Source organism: Gorilla gorilla, chromosome 20 (genome assembly GCF_029281585.2).
Source record: "Gorilla gorilla gorilla isolate KB3781 chromosome 20, NHGRI_mGorGor1-v2.1_pri, whole genome shotgun sequence".
Lineage (NCBI taxonomy): Eukaryota > Metazoa > Chordata > Mammalia > Primates > Hominidae > Gorilla > Gorilla gorilla.
The window spans coordinates 23026191-23039210 of record NC_073244.2 but is presented as its reverse complement, the minus strand read 5'-3'; the positions used below and the strand labels follow the sequence as shown (position 1 = coordinate 23039210).

At 52.5% G+C, this 13020-nt stretch overlaps 1 protein-coding gene across 3 annotated transcripts in view; it reads left to right on the top strand.

Annotated features, from left to right (window-relative positions):
* MED26 (mediator complex subunit 26) overlaps positions 1-13020 on the top strand; it is a 52998-nt gene that overhangs the window by 28509 nt on the left and 11469 nt on the right. The gene's annotated exons all lie outside the window — the stretch shown is intronic.

The window sequence follows — 13020 nt, the reverse complement described above, 5'->3', positions numbered from 1 at the left end:
GAGAAGTGGCTTGCCCAGCTGCGCTGCAGGGTGCTACAGAGGAACCCCAGTTCCAGCCACAGGCCAGCAGGGTAGGGGAGCGGTTTGGCAGGGGCTGGAACTGGGGTTCCTGAGGGAATCCGTTAAGCCTGGGCTGCTCCTGGAGGGAGGGGGTGCAGCAGTGAGGGTGATCAGGAGTCAGAGGGCCGGAATGCATCAGAGCCTTAGGGCTTCTTCCCTGGCCTCTCCCACCAAATATCACCCCCTTTTAATATGGGATTCTGGGTGACAAAAGCTAGTATTTAAGGGAGCTTGGATGGGCTCTTCCCTGCAGCTGTTCCTGGGTCCTGCACATCTGCTACCTGCAGGTCCGGAGACACCACACATCACATTCACTCTGTGTTTGTGAGAGGCGTGGCATTTGTTTAGGATGGCCAGAGTCTGCAGCTTATCTGTGATTTGAAGGGGCTGCTGATAAATAAAGCAAGGCATATGGGCTAGAGGATCCATGTTTCCTGCCGTGAAAAAGGACTTCATGGGCTTGTAGGTGAGCATGTTTTATTTTGATAGCTATGCATTTATTTTCATGGGTACTAGGGAAAAGTATAACCCACGAAATATCACCCAAGTCCAGGTATTAATTGCTTAAGACAAGAGTGAAGTAGAAAAAAAATGGAAAGGGCAATCAAAACGATTCGATGGCACCTGGAGCCCTGCCTGACAGCAATCTCTCCCCCAGGCTTCCTACTGCACCAGCGCCAGGACACATGAGGCCCTCCAGGAGCTGTCCAGTGGAGGACATGTGTCCCCAAGCGGGGAGGGGCAGGGAAGCTCAAGAAGTTTGACTGGTGGGACTTGGTACTTGATTTCAGTTGTTTCCCCAGTACGTGTACTGTGTTTTTTATTACTTTTGTTTTATTTATTGTAGCCATTAAATTTTTCAGCAACATTCTCCCGGTTTTCAGCAGCTAGTGAACTCATTATTATTTGATGTCATCATAGCACATTTTCTCCCTTACAGTTTGTCCTAAAGGTTATTACAGATGATGGGTACGGCACAGTAGGCCTGATACGCCAGTGTCAGAAGTGAGGTCTTCAGTGGCCTGGGGTCTGTGGACCTGTGGGGTGGCAGGACTGGAACTGTCAGTGCTGGTGGTGGAACTTGTCAGAGGGTGTGCAGGGGAACAGCAGTTGTTGACGCGACTTCTCAACTGTAGCAAAAGCAGTGGATTTTTTTTGCTGTGTTGCTGGGAGGGAACAGTACTGGATGCCAAGTGGGGCAGTTCATGCCACCAGCAAGTGCTGCTGGGTTAAGCAGAATGATGGGGTGCATCTGGGAGGCAGGCCAGGGCATCACCATCATGTCGCCAGAACCCAAGTGGGACCTGAGTCAAGGGGCAGTCTTGTGTTCCGACCTTCTGGGGGTGGGGTGAGCCTGGGCTCTGGAAGCTCCAGGGAGGTAATTTTTTTTTTTTTTTTGAGATGGAATCTTACTCTGTCGCCCAGGCTGGAGTGCAATGGCGTGATCTCAGCTCACTGCAGCCTGCGCCTCCCGGATTCAAGCCATTCTCCTGCGTCAGCTTCCCGAGTAGCTGGAATTACAGATGTGCACCACCTCGCCCGGCTAATTTTTTTTTATTTTTAGTAGACACACAGTTTCACCATCTTGGCCAGGCTGCTCTTGAATTCCTGACCTCAGATGATCCACCTGCCTTGGCCTCCCAAAGTGCTGGGATTACAGGCGTGAGCCACTGCACCTGGCCAGGGAGGTAATTTGAAAACAGACTTAGAGGCTGGGCACAATGGCTTGCGCCTGTAATCCCAGCACTTTGGGAGGGCAAGTTGAGCGAATCATCTGAGGTCAGGAGTTCAAGGCCAGCCTGGCCAACATGGTGAAACCCTGTATCTACTAAAAATACAAAAAAATTAGCCGGGCAAAGTGGTGCACACCTGTAATCCCAGCTGCTTGTGAGGCTGAGGTGGGAAGATGGCTTGAGCCTGGAACGCAGAGGTTGCAGTGAGCTGAGATCACATGCCACTGCGCTCCATACTGGGTGACAGAGTAAGACCCTGTCTCAAAAACAAACAAACAAAAAACCAGCCTTAGAAAGTGGCCGGCTCTGATGTGGCAAGAACAAAGGGTAAACGAAGGCTGCACCAAGCAGCCCACAGAGCCGGACGCACCCCTGTGTGCTGCTGGGAACCAGGAGAGAGAGGGTCAACTCAGGACCGTGTTTGTGTGTGCCTCCTTTCGTATTTTCCGATGGCAAACTTTGCAAACAAACTTAACCTGATGCTCACCCAGGCATGATTGTCTTGGTGTGTTGTTTCTGTTGTCTAACCTTAAATGTTACCTGTTTAGGAAGTGCGGTGTGAAACAACAGTGGTAAGTTGACTTCTTGCCTCAAGAGGTGCTGCTGAAATAAACTAGGAAAGTGGGAATGTCGGAGAATGTGTCATACTGGGATCTGGTATATAACAGTAGCAGGAGAGCCCTGAATGGGTCCTGCACTGCCTGTGAAGTGGGGGAAACTTAACTTGCTTTTGAGGCTGTTCTGAATTGAGATTATTGTCAGCTGGCAGTGCTGGGCACAGGGACATGGGATTGATAGCTGAGGTTGTCATCTCAGGCTACAGCTTTTGTACTGTACCCGTGTCCTAGAAGAACCCAGAGTTCCTAGAGAAGGATCTAGGCTCTGCCACCATCTTGGCCCTGTCTGGTAGACATGCTCGGGCTCAGGCTTGGTGTTCTCATGAACCTGGGGGCACTGTTCCCCTCTGGCATCTGTCACCCTCTGACCATGTGGGCGTGGTCTGTGAGATATAGGACTTCGTGATGGAGTGGTGGTCTTCTTGTGAGGTTGGAATATGAACTGCTGCAGGTTGGCCCACCTCATTCTTGGCCATTTGTTTGCAACTTTGGGGCTGTGGCACAGTGTGCCGTGCAAGGGCCACAGGCTGGGAAGCCAGCAGATGGGAAGTGGCTAGGCTGTGGAACCCCGTCCAGGGCCTCACTTTGCCCAAGACACCTGGAGGAGTCTTGGAAGACCTTACCCCAGGTCCTGTCACCCCGTTCCTTTGTGAAGGGGGAAGGGAGCGGCGTGGAAGAGGGGCTAGATCTGCTCTTGCCTCTTCCACTTCAACCCCGCATCCTGCCCAGCATCCCAGGAACATCCCCACCCTGTGCCAGCATGTTCCTGAAGGAATGTAACCTGCTCCAGGTAGAGCAACAATGGCATTGACACATGCCTGTCTGAGTTAGAGCTGGGTGTGGCAGCGTGCAGCCGAGTTGTCTGCATCTCTCCACGCAAGGAGGTGGCCCACGTGTGCACTCGATGGCTGAGGCTGTGGTCAGCAATTGTGGGCAGTATGGCTTCAGTGCCAGTCCTAGGAAATTATTTATGAATGTCTGCGCCAGATCCTCTCTCTCGCCTGACTGGCCTTCACGTTTGGAGACACACTGCCGTACCTGTGCAGAGTCGAGGGAAACATAAGGAGGGCAGGATAACAGCTCAGACGCAGCATGGGGTTGCTTTCTGGGACCCTTGGCAGGGCACAGCAGATTTAACTGCTTTCTCCCTCCCTTTTGTGATGGGGTCATTGCACTGTGGAAGCCAAGAGCCAAAAACAGTTGAAGCATGGCTGGGCACAGTGGCTTGCCTGTAATCTTAGCACTTGGGGAGGCTGAGGCAGGAGGATCACTTGAGCTCAAGTGAGGTCGAAGCTGCAGTGAGCCACGATGGTGCCACTGCACTCCAATCTGGGCAACAGGGCGAGACTCTGTCTCAAGAAAAACAAAAGGAAAAAAGTTGAGGCAGTACCAGTTGCCATGACAGTATTTGAACTCTCTTGAAGTAAAGTTTAACACCTGGGAATTGATTCCTAAGGAAAAAATGAGAGAAGGAAGCATGTTTGAAGATGTTCATTCCAGTACTGGTTGCAGTAGGAGAACCTAGAAAGAAATGAACTGCCCAGCAATCGGAGAAGGTTAAGGGAATTATGATCCATTAATAGAACATTTAGCTGTTAGACATGATCTTGAAGATTATGTAGCAACAAGAAGTGTTAAATGAAAAAAGAATGCAGTATCTGTGATGCAGTGATATAATTGTTACTGGCACTGGACTAGGACGGGAAAGTCACCCAGGAAAGCATTGCTGTTGGGGGAGTGAAGGGTGTGAGTTGGCTCCACACTTTGTTCTGTGCAGAGCTTGGCCTCTGAGGTCAGACCTGAGCACTGGTCTCCATTCTTGGGTCTGCTGGGCACTCTCAGCCTGAAGCCACCACAGCATGTCATCCCTTCCTGAGTCTCCAGGTGTCCATTTGTGCAATGACAATGTTCATCTCACCTCCTGAGGCTGCTGGGGTTCAAGACAGCGCACATCTGACAACAGCAGTGGCTCAGTAGATGCTCTCAGAGGAGAGGAAGACCACAGGGGCAGGGCGAGACCTCCGATATTGAGGGTGAGAGCACGTGCACAATCAAGTCACCAGGTCCCTTCTTGCTTCCCTCAGTGTGCTCGGTCAGCACAGCATTAGGCCCAATGTGGTCAGAGTGTCTAGACAGTCACAGAGCTGGAAAGAAGTGCGCACGTGTCACGAGTTGGGTTTGAGGAGGGCTGGGGTCAACCATCTCAGGGCTTTGAAACAGGGGTCCAACGCAGAGGCACCTACTGGAGGTGACTCCTGGACTGTAGGCTTTCCTACATGGGGGGTGCTGCCACTGCTCCTGGAGTGTGAATCCGCAGTGAGGGAGGAAGGATCTGGGGTTGGGGCCTGAGGAGCCCCAAGTGGAGGAAGTTGAGACTGTAGAGGGGCCACCGGCAGGAGCAGAGTTCAGGAGGAAGGAGCAGCCCTGGATTCGAGGAACTGCTCTGAGAGGTGAGGCTGAGGCAGGCTGATGGGTCCCTGGCTTTGGTGACAGGTTCCCTGGGTAGAGCCATTTTGGTGTGGTGACAGGTAGGGTCCAGAGCCAGCACTTTTTAATGCTGCCGTAGGGTGTAGTAAAAACATGCGTTCCTGCCCTTAATTGCACTGTTGCATTTTCTGTGGCTGTGGTTGACTGTCAGCACTTGTGTGGTGAAGATGAAGGTGGGGGAAACCAGATTTTTTTTTTAAGTTAAAAAAGGTTTAAAATATTGAAGAGGTGCTGTTAGCAAATGAAGAAAGTTCTGGTTTTTTCCCCCTTCTTCATCTTCACCGTGGTGAAAAATGAACCTTCTCCATGTCCAGTGGTCTGCCACCTCTGCAGGCCACTTCAGTGCCTCTCCTAGAACCCAGCTCAGACCCCACCTTGCCTTGGACATGTCATGACAAGGGAGCACGAGTCTCGCTGCAGGATGTCCTCTGGCATTTAGCCCAGGCCAAATCATGGCCTCTCAGGTTGGTTTCGCTGCCCCTTCCCCACTTGTGAGATGCGCGTGGTTCAGGTCCACAGCAGGAAGTACTGGTGAGATCTGCTCCACCCCACTTGGGGCTTGACTGGGGCCACTGCTGTGTGGCTGGGCTTTCCCCAGAGCCACCAGGGGCTGCCTAGCCTTTAGTGGGAAAGGAAGAAAGTGGTTGATTTGGCTCTCGGCGGCGAGTGGCCTCAGGAGCCCTGGTGGCCCTTGAGTGTGCCCTCACTGTAGCCAGCAGATAACACAGGCTTCTGCCAGCAAGCTTCCACTCTCCCTGCCTTGCCACACTGTGCCGCCACTATATGGATAATCCTGTCACTGAGTTACCACAGTGGATTGTTATGTTTAATTTCCACATTGCTTTAATTTGTGGCTTTGCAAAAATCTCATGTGGCTTCCCTTCTCCCTCCTTATATAACAATTTGGAATAGCTTTAGGATTGCCAAGAAGGTAAACTGGAGAAAATTTTTGTGGTCATAGTAACTTCCAGGACCTCTGCATTGAAAACGAAGGCTCTCTCAAAACACGTTGAGCCTTGCTGAGCAAACATGTTTGCCTGAGAGAGAGCAGCAGAGCCAGTGCCACCATTGACCACAGCTTTGGAGGGACAGGAGAGGTGGCCTTCTGTCTAGCAGCATCTCCAGGACCCACTCAGAGATGGCACCCTTGACCTGGACTTTGATGAAGCTTTGTGAGGACCACCAAGAGTCACTGTGTTCTCATGATCCTCTGGGATGGCCAGTGCAGGTGACAGCTGACAACGGGACAAAGCGTGTTTGCTCTCTAGGTGTTGACTTGCCACAGAGGGAGACCCCTGAGATGTTTGTGGTATTGGAGTAAACATGGTGGCCAGCAACCGTGGATGAGGGACTTCATCCACCCATCATTTGGCATGTATCAAGTCCCTGCTAGTTGCCAGGCACTGTTCTAGGCACTTAGGAGGCAACAGTGAACAAAACCAAGGTCCCTGCACCTGAGGAGCAGACCTGCAGGTGGAGGCTGGACCACATGTGAGAAAGCGGGTGTGTTGCAGGCAGTGAGGGCTAAAGAAAGTCTGAGCAGATGTGTGGGCAGGTGGGAGGAAGAGCTCTGTGAGCCAGATGACCAGGGGAGGAGCTCCCTCATCCCTCCCTGCCTCTCCCTTGCTAGAAAGGGCTTGCTCTGCAGACCTAGTGAATGGTGAGGTGGTGATTTGGCCCTGTCCTCTGCACAGCCTGGGCCAGAGGGTGCCGATGAAATATGCAGTGACTTCAGATAGGCACCTCGGCATCAGGTTGTTGGGTCTATGAGATGTCACTGAGGGCCGTAGGAGGATTTCTTCTTTTCTCCTTGCAGGCCGTGGGCTGGTGGCCCTCCTGGGGACCAGGTGCTGGTGTCTGGATTGGTGGGCATCAGTTGCCTGCTTGGCCCACCTACAGAGTCGGCGCCAGCCAAGCAAGGCAGAATTCGGCCAGTCCTGTGGGAGGTTCGGCTGTGAGTTGGGGGTGGTGGTGCAACTTGTTATTTTCGTTGACTTGTGTTTTTAAAACAGAGGGTTGAGTGATGCCGCCTTTGGAACAGTTGCATTCCAGGGCAGTGGTTTGTAAGGCAGTTGATTGGAACCAAGACAGCCATCATCTGCCCTTAGAAAATGTCCCCAGTTGCAATAACTGGTCATCGGTCCAGCCCGCAGAAGCTACTCAGGTCCTTATTGGAGCTGAAGTGGAATTATCTTAGAAACACCGGCTTTGGGGTTTAGAAGAAGGGGGTGCCGTTTTGACCAGGAGCTCTGGGAGCCAAGTGGATGAAGGTGGGGACACTGGTTATGAAGTTGGTGACAGGCTCTACATGTCATGCCTAGGCGAGCGGGTGAGACCTGCTGCTGCTGAACTTCTGTTTGGAAGGGAAATGTGTGGCCTGATTTGCTAACATCCTCTGGGAGCTCCCCAGCCTCTGCCAGATGCCATTGTCCCTGACAGTGGCCATTGCTGGTTGGTGGTGGTACGTCCCCCACCAGCCTGGATATTTCCTGTCCTTTCATCCTGTTGTGGTTTGTCTGGACCCTGTCACACCACCGTCGGGAGAGGCTTTCTCTGAGATTGGCATGGGACGGGACAGGGCCCCACAGCTGTGCCTGGTGGGCTGTGTGGGGTCGTGGTATGGACTCTGCAGTCCCCTCCTGCAGATGGAACTTGGGCACATCACACCCCCTCAGGGTTTACAGTCATCAGAGGGATTGGATGAGGTCACACCTGGGAGGGACTCTGGAAAGCAGGGTGCAGATGGTGCCAGGAGTGTTACCAGGGAGCCTCTGATTGGCTGGCCACAGAAGTAGGGGTCAGGGCTGCAGCTGGGCACGTGGTGCCAAGCAGAGCCCACAGCCTTGGGTGCCTCTGCCCATCATCCCTGTGGGGCTGGGCCTCCTTGAGGGCTTGTTGGAATGCAGCTTCTGATGCAGGAGGTCTAGAGGGGATGGGGATAGGGATTGTGCGTTTCGAAGCAGCTCCCTAGTGATGCCCATGCTGTTGACCCCTAGGCCACACTTGAATAGGAAGGATCTAGATCAGCTCTCTAGCGGGGAAAGTCAGGATTTCAGACAGATTTCTCACTCTAGGAGCTTAATTCCCATAGGAGAAAACCATGCGGAATTAGGAGGGAAAAGACTCTGTCAGATGCACCGTGGCTACTTTCAGGTCAGGAGGATGGATCCAGCATCATTGCTTGCACCATATTTTGGGGAGAGCAGACTGTCGTTTGCCCAAGACTTTGCAGATGTCTGCAGCCACTGGCCTTTTCTCCAGTGTAGGAAGTTGGTTCCCTCACCTGGGTCTCCAGTGAAGTATGACCAAACCCTGTAGGTAGGCATACAGGGGTGTGTGTGTGTAAGTCCAGCCTTGGGAAGTGGCTTGGTGGCTGCTTGGCATTTTATTTCACAGCTCATAGGACACTGTGACCCAGCTTCAGCTACAGCTTTTTTCCAAAGCTACAATTAGGATGCCTAATCAGTGCAGTGCACAAGTGTTTGTGGGTACATACAGAATGTCCCAGAAGGAAAAAGCGGGTGCCTACTTATGCCTGCAGGAGTCTGGTCTGAGATGGGGAGTGCATTGTGTGCATTCTCAAGTGTATCTTTCAGTCCTTACAGTCCCTCTGAGATCCTAGGCGTGACAGTCATTCTCCTTCTACTGAGGAGAGAAGGAGCCTCCCCAAAGGGCCCACCTCCTTCCCCAGGGAGGACAAACCCAGGTGGCATCTGGTTCCCCTCTCTAACAAAGAAGCAGTCCTTCTCTGCCTGCCATCCGTCCTACTTTTCCTAGGACCTGCTGCATCTGTCTGCCTCCATGGGTGTTTTTTTTAATAGCTTTATTTATTTATTTATTTATTTTATTTATTTTATTTTGAGAAAGTCTCGCTCTGTGGCCCAGGCTGGAGTGCAGTGGTGCAATCTCAGCTCACTGCAACCTCCACCTCCTGGGTTCAAGTGATTCTCATGCGTCAGCCTCCCAAGTAGCTGGGATTACAGGTGCCTGCCACCACGCCTGGCTAATTTTTTTGTATTTTTAGTAGAGACAGGGTTTCGCCATGTTGCCCAGGCTGGTCTCAAACTCCTGGCCTCAGGTGATCCACCTGCCTCCGCCTTCCAAAGTGCTGGGATTACAGGTGTGAGCCACTGTGCCTGACATTAATAGCTTTATTGAGGTATAATTGACATACGATAAACTGCGCATATCAGAAGTATACAATTTGATAACTTTTAACTTGTAAGTACATCAGTAACACCATCACCACAATCAAGGTAGCAAAGAAAGGGAGTTGAAATTAAAGCAAGGGAGGCAGAGAACATTTGAAAATGTGTGTAATCAACCATATTACAAGGCCAGAAATGAAAAGCCTTATAATCATCCCAGTACATGCAGGAAAAGCATGTGACAAAATCAGACGTCTATTCCTGATAAAACCTCTCAGCAAACTAGGAGTAGAAGAGGCATTTCTTCACTGTCCTTTTCCGCTGTGTAGATGTACAGATTTGCCTCATCCTAAAGTGTCCTGTGTCACAGTGGAGCAGGGAGGCAGGTGTGTGCTGGCTGCATGGGGTAGCGGGTTAGGTTAGTAACGAATCTGTGGCCAGCTGGCACCCTGGCTTCTTGGATGGGAAAGTGGCTTAATACCTGTTGGGGGTGGAGGGGGCGTATCTGTGGTCTCAGGGGAGACCATGGTGTGGCAAGACCCCAGTGCCCTGCAGGGTGCTGGCACCATGCCCAGTGGGTGCTGCCTGCCTGCCTCTTTCCAGTAGCATTAGTGCTCACTTCTTCCTGGGGACACTCATCTGCTGAGTACTCCTGCCGGGGAAGCTTCAGAGTGCCCTTGTCCTCCTCAGTCCCACCCAGGGCAGGAGAGTGCAGACACGTTTCTCAGTGAGCAGTGAAGTGCAGTGCACATTGCATCACTGTGTGTTGTAGCGGTGGCCAGGGCTTGTGTTGAAGCTGTTTTCAGACCTTGTTCTGTGGGGCTCTCAGAGGGTCTGGGCCGTGGGGAACGAGGGGCTGCTTTGCCAACACCTCCCCCTCCTCCACAACCCTGACAGCTTCACCATCTGTTTCTGTAGGATGAGGTGGCCTCTAAGATCATGGAATTCACACACAGTAGGTTATTTTTAACAACCTTTATAAATATAGTCTAGAAAATATACATCTAGAAAAGTGTGCAAGTCCCAAGTTTTACAGCTGAATGAACATTTATGAACACATCTGAGAACCCCAGTCCACCCAGGTTAAGGAACAGAGCCTTTCCCCTGAAGCCATCTTCAACGTCCTCTCCTAGTCACTCTCTGCCTGCCACTATCCTGACTGCTCTCACCATCTAGAAGTCTTGCCTGCTTTTGACCTTTTAATCCAGGACAAAAAAAAAAAAAAGTGTTTTTTTGTGTTTGGCTCTTTGACTCGACATTGTTTTGAGATTTGTCTTTGAGGTTATGTGTAGCAGCAGTTTGTTCATCCGACATTGAATGGACAGACCATGATTTATTTATTCGGTGTTCTGTTGGTGGCCGCGTGGGCTGTTTTCAGTTGGGGCTGTTCTGATACAGCTGCTCTGAGTGCATTTCTGTTGGTGCTGCTTGGAGTGGAATTGCTGGATAATAGCGTGAGTGTCCATCCTTAAATGGTGGTTACCATGGGATCCACAGAGTCACCAGACTCTTCCTTGGGTGACAGTGTCCTTGGTTCTCTCCACGGTGGCCCTCGTTGCAGGAATGCCCAATGAGAAGGCCCCTGTGCCCACTCCTGTCCCTCCAGCTCCACACAGAGCCCAGGAGCTGTGGGGGAAGGGGTGGCCCTGGACCTGAGCCAAGTGTAGTCCTCCCCTGGCGTTTCCTGGCAGCCTGGGTGAGAGCCTCAGTGGTGGCATTTTATCTGTTGCTTCTGTTCTTGACCTTGGCTGTCTCTGTCTACTCCTCCGGGTCAGTACGCAGGGATCCTAACGCCCCCTCCCAGCATCCAGCGGGCCCAGAGTTTGGTAGAGCACCTGTGTGCAGTCGGTGCTCAGAGAGCATTTGATGACTTGTCTCGGGGAATTCTAGAAGGTCGCTAGTTCTCAGGATCTTACAGCAGCCCAATTGGACAGGCAGGCGGGGGGGCTGCTCTCCTTCAGCTTCCTCTCTCAATGGGCCTCTGAGGCTGCCTTCAGGCACCGTGCTGGGCACTGCCCTGCCTGAATGGATCTTACAGACCACAGAGCAGCCCAGCAGAAAGTGCAGTGTGCGGGTCCTCGTGGCCTGGCCCCTGGGGGCGTGGTCTCCAGCACACCATTCATGCTCTACAGACACCATCTTGTGGTTTTCTCATGCTCTCAGAGGAGGAACTGGGCTCCAGTCAGTGATAGGTCTTGTTTGCGTCAGCGCTGGAGGCCAGGTGCGGTCCCCTGCTACAGCTATGCGCGGCTCCACCATCAGGTCCTTGTCTGCCCAGCCTCAGCTAGGATCTTCCAGGCGGCGGCACAGGGTGTGCTGTTGTGTGCATCTCTGTGCTTGGCAGTCTCTTGAAGGTTGTTCCCTGTTGATTCCTGAAAAGCTGGCTCGTTCTTATTTGGGCTCTGTCTTTGGCGGAACATATATGGGCCGAGCACTGTGTGTGTGTTTCCCCCGAGGATGTTGGGTCATTTCCAGTCTTCTGCAGCTGGCATTCTTATCGGCTGCTCCTAGAAGAGAGAGGTCGAGAGGGAGAAGCCCCCACCCAGCGTGCTGTCAACAGGACTCCGCTTGGCTTCCCACTGCTCCAGTTCTATCCGCGTAGCAACGAGTCAGTTTACAGATGAGCTTTGAGAGCTCTTGTGCCTTCACAAAGGGCCAAATGGCAGTAAGAATCATAAGTTCTGCAGACCTGAAGCAGAGGTCAGGAGAGTCTAGGTTGGTAGTTTGGTTGGGAAGAGCTGCTGAAAACAGAAAGTGGGAGGGAAGGACGCTGTGGGGGCAGTGGCTGTGGAGAGCAGCGCTGCCTGCCTCCTGGCTTCATCTGCAAGTTTCTCTCGCTGCAGAAGTCAGGCATGCCTACTGATGGAGCTCCTACTTCTGCCCCAAGCCCATTGGCTTCCTCTTTCTGAGTTGCTCATGGGGTTCAGTCAGGGCTCCGCGTGCTGCCTGCACTCAGGTGGCATTTCCCGTCCCCTGGGCCGAGTTGTAGCATGCAATTGCATACTTGCCCAAGCATTACAGGAGCTGTGGCTGCAGGACAGGGAGGGCCACATGGACATGACAGACCACTCAGGTGGCCGGCTGCTCCTGGGAGTAGCAGGAGGGCCCCAGCAGGAAGTGCTTTTCAAGTGGTGAGCTTGGTGGCTGTGGCTGAGACATGCACCTTCCCGTCATTGTTCCTCCCAGTGTCATTCTTCCTCTGAGAAGCTGTGAACTTGAGGCTTTGCCCCTGGGGTTTGAGGCTCCCATGAGGTCCCCTCAGAGGAAGGTGCCTTCACTGGGCAGAGCCTGGTGGACCTGCACCAGCCCCATGAGGCTAAGCGGAGAGTGCAGGGTGGCGCCCGCCTGAGGGTAAGCACAGCAGCACCCCTCAGGGCTGCGCTTTCCAGAGCTGAGAGGGAGGGCAGAGCTGGGGTCTTGGGGTGGAGGTGGGGTGGGGATGCAGGTGCCGCCTCTTGTACTGACTTGCACCAGAGGCAGTTTGGCTCCCAGCTGCCTGGGAACACGTGCGGAGTTTGTCAGAAGCAGGAAGACTTGGTGTGGCGGGAACCAAATCACAGACACACACTCTCCCAGCAAAGCCCTGTTTGATTCACCCGTGTGTCCTCAGCAGACGCGACTGTGTGTTGGGGGTTGGGGGGTGGGCGAGGTGACTCAGCCGCGGACGGCATTAGAATGCTTAGCACATTGAAGGCAGACTGTCTGTTTCTGGGTGCCATCTGTGGTGTGTTTGGGTTTGGAAGGACAGCTTGCTTGCTGATGAACACTTCCACAGTCTTTTGAGCTAAGTAGTTTTTGTAAATTACTGTCTAGACCATTCTGCATTAAAAAAAAAAAAAAAACAAAAAAACCCGACAACATCCCCATTGTTGGTTTTTAAAGTGAACCGGTTTTTACAGGTGCTTTGCCACTGAGGCCTCAGCAGGGGCTGTTTTGAGCCCAAGGAGCAGGTTATGTGGGCTGTGGGGCACGGGT